The following is a 6,230-nucleotide window of genomic DNA, read 5'->3' as shown; positions in this document are numbered from 1 at the left end:
CGAATGTTCGCGCACGGCGGTTGCAGTGTCGCGGACATTTTAGAAAATTAAATGTTCGCACGCAATGTGTTACTGTTTGCTACAGCGAGTACACCAGAAGATACATTTGTGTACGTCACATTGGTGGAACCTCGTTTTAAAATGATTTTGACAGACAAGATTTTTTGATTGAGTACCTAGAGGTAAAGTATGTTCTACCTGATTTCTGATTTATTTTAATCTTTAATTGATATTTTTAATGCTTTTATTTGATTTTAATTACTTTTATTTTTAATTAATATAATATCTTGGAATTATGTAAACGACCTGTATGTCTATGTTTTTTAGGGTAATTATTTTAATTTCTTTTATTAGCTCTTTACTTAGTTTTTGTTATAATGTACCTATTGTTATAGTCTAAGATGTTTTATGTATAAAAAGTTAATAAACACCGGAGTTGCAAATGGAGTCTTGTAATTTATCACATGCAGATCCCCATTTCAGTGTTTCCTTATGGCTGCTATTAATTATATATTAAAACATGTGTTATGCTTTTTCACAGCTATGTCACGGTCGGTTTTTGGAATATGTACCAATATTATAGATGCAGAGGTTGTTTCTTTGCTTGAAAGCGCTAATTTCGGGAACTACTGGACCGATTTGAAAAAATCTTTAACTTTTTATCTGGGTTCGTTCAAAAATTTCCACGGGGTGGGGATGAAACCGCTATCAGAAGCTAGTTCCCAAATAAAACTGGCGTAAGGGTCGTGTGATCCTGCGGGATTGTTTATCTGTTATTATAAGGACGCTAATCCCTTCATACCTTAATTTACTAGCTTAACCGATTCACATTTATAGATCGAGAGCCGAACCTTGGTTATTTTATAAAGGCCTTACAATGGGTATGAACAAAAGACTGCTGCGAAGTTTGCCTATCTAAACTAATATTATAAAGCTGAAGAGTTTGTTTGTTTGTTTGAACGCGCTAATCTCAGGAACTACTGGTCCGATTTGAACAATTCCTTTGGTGTCAGATAACCCATTATTCGAGGAAGGCTATAGGCTACTTTTTATCCGGGTTCGTGCAGAGGTTCCCACGGAATGCGGGTGAAACCGCTGGCAGAAGCTAGTATAAAATAACGTAGGCCTTGCAGTCACTGGCTCTTCGGCTATCATTATTTTTTCTCGCCACAATTCTCCCACATCAGACCATCATATAGGTAATATGTCAGTGAGTCAGTAGGCGCCAATCAATGTGAACGGCACTTAGCTACCCGTTACATACTCATCAACACTTCTTACATATTTAAAACGGTTAAGATAACCATTCGGTTAAATGGTGTTACCGTTTAGTGGGGCTGCCCATTTCGTGACAGTAAAAATATTATCTCTACGTAATTATCAAAAAAAGTCTTCAGCGGCGTCTATCTGTAACAAAATACTGAACGTATTTTCAAGTGGTTTTCTTTCATCGATTGTCTTTGAGAAGGTAAAGCCTCGTATTCATGGTAAACTTTTATGCAACAAGAATGTTGCTGGGAGCAAGTACCTACTGTGCCTGTTATTATCATCTCTGCAACACGCAATATTGTCAACAACGTCTTGTCAGCAAGTCAGCAATATTTATTTATTTAGTACACTATGGAGAACTTACAGCTAAACAAAAATAAAATAAAAAAGGAAGTCATAGTCGATAGAGAGCCAATTAAAAGTCCTCGCTTATAATAAAATATATTGAAGCAACTTTGTGTATAAGAATAAGGGGCTTCAGTTGCACATAAAATAGCGTATTTTGTTAATATTTATATAGGCCGTTAGCTGAATGACCAAACCATGATAAATGGAAATATTTTTAAAAACACCATCGCCACCTTGATAGTCATTAATTCCATACGATATCGTTAGAACAAAGACTGCATTCATTAAATGCAAATGTAAGCGGAGGTATGTACGGAGAAACAATATTATTATTATCTGTATCTTTGTCTGTCATATAATTTAAACGTGGCTGAGAAGTTTATTTATAAGCGCTTCTTCTTTCCAGCCTTAAGAGAAAGAATGAGCGTTAAATCACCACCCTTGCCCAACGGGGAATAACTTTTAGACTCCCTAAGTCCAGGTAACCTCAAGATGTTTTCCTTCACCTATATTCAGACAGAAAACGACCTACACATTGTCCAAAATATACCTGAAACTACATAATTTATAACTTGGAAAAGTTACAAGACCTGGAATCGAATCTGCACCCACACTTGAGAGGCTGGTATTTTAACCTCTAGCCCACTTCAAGTTGACACTTAGACACTGATTTTTATGCGGTTTATTCCAAAAGTTAGAATAATTATTTGTAATGCATCAGTGTATCGGCACTTGAAAGACCTTGTTTTTATATTGGAAATCAACAAATTACTCCCACTGTGGGTGCAGCGTGAGGGAGTGTCAGACTCTTACTGACTAAAACCCATCATGTTCCTTCTTAAGCCCTTAATGTAACAGTGCCGCGGTAACTCTTACGAACAATTACGCCGTAAATTTTGGCCCTGGTGGGACCGGTACGTGCAAGACCTGGAATGGAACCCACAATCTTACTCGAGAGGCTGCTGCTAACTTAAAATGCATTCTAAAGTAATTACCGATGCATTCTACTCAGCCTTCCTGTCTTTATAAGAGATACAATATACAATAGGATAACTAGCTATTGTGCTGTGACGTCAGCAACGTCACGACGCCTTGTACGCGCACATAATGTGTGATTGTTTGTGGTATGTGGTCTAGCAGCCATCGACAATAAAATTCTATACCCTATGTTACATAATATATTACACCAAGAATATAAAAAAGATCCGCAAAAAAGGCCGCGGAAATAATTTCCAAGTTTACCTTGGACACTGATAAGGAAAACATCTTGAGGAAACCTGGTCTTAGAAGTTCTGCAACTGGCAATCCACCTTAAGCAAACGTTCCTTCTCTGTTTGAGAAGAAGCCTGCGGTAACGGCTCAGTAAAAACGCTGATACTCTATTAATTTGCCAAGCAGTAGAGAATTCGATACTACGTACATACATATGTTGTAAAGTAATTGAATTAATACGGCTTCTTTATACAAGTTTGTTGCGTAAAGGCGTTTGAGCCGAAACCTATGCAAGGTCGTTAGAAGCTTAGGAAATGTCGTCTGTCTTATATAAGTTCACGTTTTATTGAGGCCTCTGAGGTCGGTTTTTAAGTAATTGCTGACCCAGCCTCGTTTAATACCATTTGTTTTTTTTGAGGACTATATTTGCCTGTTCTCAAACCCAACTGTTCACCGACAACTTGGGATTTCGGGTGTTGGGGAATACACTTTTAGATGATGTTACTTTAAAGAATGTACCTAAATATTTTTAATATTTCTTAAAAGATAAACACCACACAACCAATTTGCTGAAGCCGAAAATCGATCTCAGAGGCGTGCACTTGGAGAGGCCTATGTCCAGCAGTGGACTACGATGGGCTGATGATGATGAACCAATTTGCTTATAGTCCTGGGGCTGATACAATCAGTAAATATTTCTTAAAGTGATCGAATCTACGATATAGCTACGACGTACACACAACGGCAATGATTTGTAATTTTTAACGCAATGACGTCAAATTCGATAAAAAACATCGATTCTAGTGATTTCCAATTAACATTGAAGTAAGTATCTTTTACATAATCTATCTACTGTCCTTTGCAAAGAGTATGAATATGGTAGGATGAAGAGGTAGAGGTAGACCGAGGAAAAGATGGATTGACTGCCTGAAAGAGGACATGAATAAGAACGGAGTGGATGTTAGTATGACGAGTGAGAGAAATGGAAGGGGAAAACATATTGGGAGAATAACTTGGGAACAGGGCAGAAAAAGAAAGGGCCACGGACCTGGTACATAAAAGGCCTACGACGGAACACGACGGTTTTTAGTCACTGACACTCCCTCACCGCTACTAACCCACAGCGGGAGGGGTCATTTGATGATTTTTGACATCATCCTCCGAGCCTTTTTCCCAATCATGTTGAGGTCGGCTTCCAGTCTAACCGGATTCAGCTGAGTACCAGTGTTTTACTAGAAGCGACTGCCTATCTGACCTCCTCAACCCAGTTGCTCGGGCAACCCGATACCCCTTGGTTAGACTGGTGTCAGACTTACTGGCTTCTGACTACCCGTAACGACTGCCAAGGATGTTCAATGACAGCCGGGACCTACAGTTTAACGTGCCATCCGAAACACAGCCAATGGTGTCTAAGATATACTTAGAAAGTACATACAAACTTAGAAAAGTTGCATTGGTACTTGCCTGACCTGGGATCGAACCCGCGCCCTCATACTTGAGAGGTTGGTCCTTTACCCACTAGGCCACCACGACTTTTTGCACATTTGATGATTTTTGACGTCGTTAAAAAAAAGGGCAGAAGAAGAACACCTTTAAAAATATTTAAAAATCTATTCAGGTTACACATTTTTATTGAATTATTAATGTACACACTATACATATATACAAACTTAAGCTACTTATCTTTATACAAAACTAAAAATAAAATACTATATACAAAATGTATATAAACATAAAACATAATATAAAAGAGCATCGATCAGGCGTCGAAGTATTCCTCCGCATCACTGTTCTCCGGAAACGTGCCCAGAAGACTGGCTGCATTGCCACGTTGAATGGCAATGCTAATTCTTTGTCCAAAGAATAAGCCAGCCCTCTGGTCACGCGAAGCGTCGACAAGCCTTTTCGCGATGTCCTTGTAAAGTAACCGCGAACTCGGGCCCCATGGTCCGAGCGTTTCGACCCCAAACGGCTCAAAACTATAATTTCCAATAAGGTTATTATATTTGCGCCGCTTGGTGGTCTCTGCAGAAGCTGCAGCCGCCCCAGCACAGCCTGCCGTGCTAGGAAGATGTGATGGCGCCAGGGTGTCGACGCATGTTGCGTCCCACACCAAGGGCCTACCCATCTTCCATGGCAACAACGTCATACCATCTGGCCTCTTTCCATCGTCACTTACCAGTCCATTAGGCTCTAAAACAGCTGGTACGCCGGCGGTGGAAAGAGCACGACGGATAATAATGTCGTTAATGCTGGCATGCCGTGCAATACGACCAGCACTTCTGCAGCACGACAGACCATGGTGCCCGAGGCTGTCGACAGCTTCACCGCAATGGCAGCGATGCGGAGCAACACAGGGAGCGCCTAATCGAAGGCATGTAGCTATCCGGAAGGTGTTGTCATCCAGCATAGTGCCTATGCTGGTTGACGGAATAACCTGCAACCATAGTCCAGATTCCCATACTCCCACAGCCAGCAGGCGAGCACGCTCGGCAGCACCATTACACGTATTAAGAAGATCATTCCGTGTGATGCTGCAGAGCGGCCCATCCCACTGTCTCTGAGAGGAGGGGTCACTGGGCATAACCGTATTTGGGCAAGTCATTTTCCAAGCATTCAACGCATCGGCCAAACACGGCACCCCAAAGTCCACCAGTGAGGAAGATAGAATTTTCCTAGTGAGACTTGCGGTGCTGTGGACCGAGGAGAGGAATGCCGGTAAACTAAGACTGGAAATTTTGCGGACGCCGAGGCCTCCCAAGCGAATAGGCAGTGAGGCCTGTTGCCAGGCTCGGTCGTCCAGGGCCACATTTAATATTAGAGAAAGGGTGTTCCTGATAATTTTGTCAACTTTATCTAATAGGTTCGGATGTTTCCACAAATGAGAAGAGCGAAGGATATAAGTAAATTTTGGTCCGAAACAACAATATCGAATACACATATGTTTTGAATGCGGAAATATTTATATATTCGTCACATATTTAATTAATTTTCAGCATACTCACAAAAAATAGTAATTTGCCTATCGCATCTAAGCAATTTTCAATATGTCAAACGTGATAATATCTAATGACCTTAAATAAATGAATTGTGCATAATAATCAATAGTATAAATAAATATAATTTTCATGCGTGTTTCTAAGTGAAACACTAATAGATATACTTCCTGAAATTCCTAAACAATTTAGAGAGAGGAAGACATAGATTGCAATTTATTTTATATTTTGTCCAGGTCGCACTCAAAAAATCATGTAGCGTTACTATCTTAATTACAACTACATCAAAAACAATACAATATCATATTTCATGCTACTACTAGGTACCAGATAAAAATGTAATCAAGCAATTTATTCGTTATCTGTCAAAGCCACATACTGCAATAATAATGCAGCGAGGAAGAA

General features: G+C 39.9%; 1 protein-coding gene across 3 annotated transcripts in view; it reads right to left on the bottom strand.

Annotated features, from left to right (window-relative positions):
* LOC110377737 (mitogen-activated protein kinase-binding protein 1) overlaps positions 1 to 6,230 on the bottom strand; it is a 138,720-nt gene that overhangs the window by 126,566 nt on the left and 5,924 nt on the right. The gene's annotated exons all lie outside the window — the stretch shown is intronic.

This window comes from Helicoverpa armigera, chromosome 29 (assembly GCF_030705265.1).
Source record: "Helicoverpa armigera isolate CAAS_96S chromosome 29, ASM3070526v1, whole genome shotgun sequence".
Lineage (NCBI taxonomy): Eukaryota > Metazoa > Arthropoda > Insecta > Lepidoptera > Noctuidae > Helicoverpa > Helicoverpa armigera.
The sequence above is the reverse complement of the archived record's forward strand: the minus strand, read 5'-3'. Positions and strand labels throughout refer to the sequence as shown.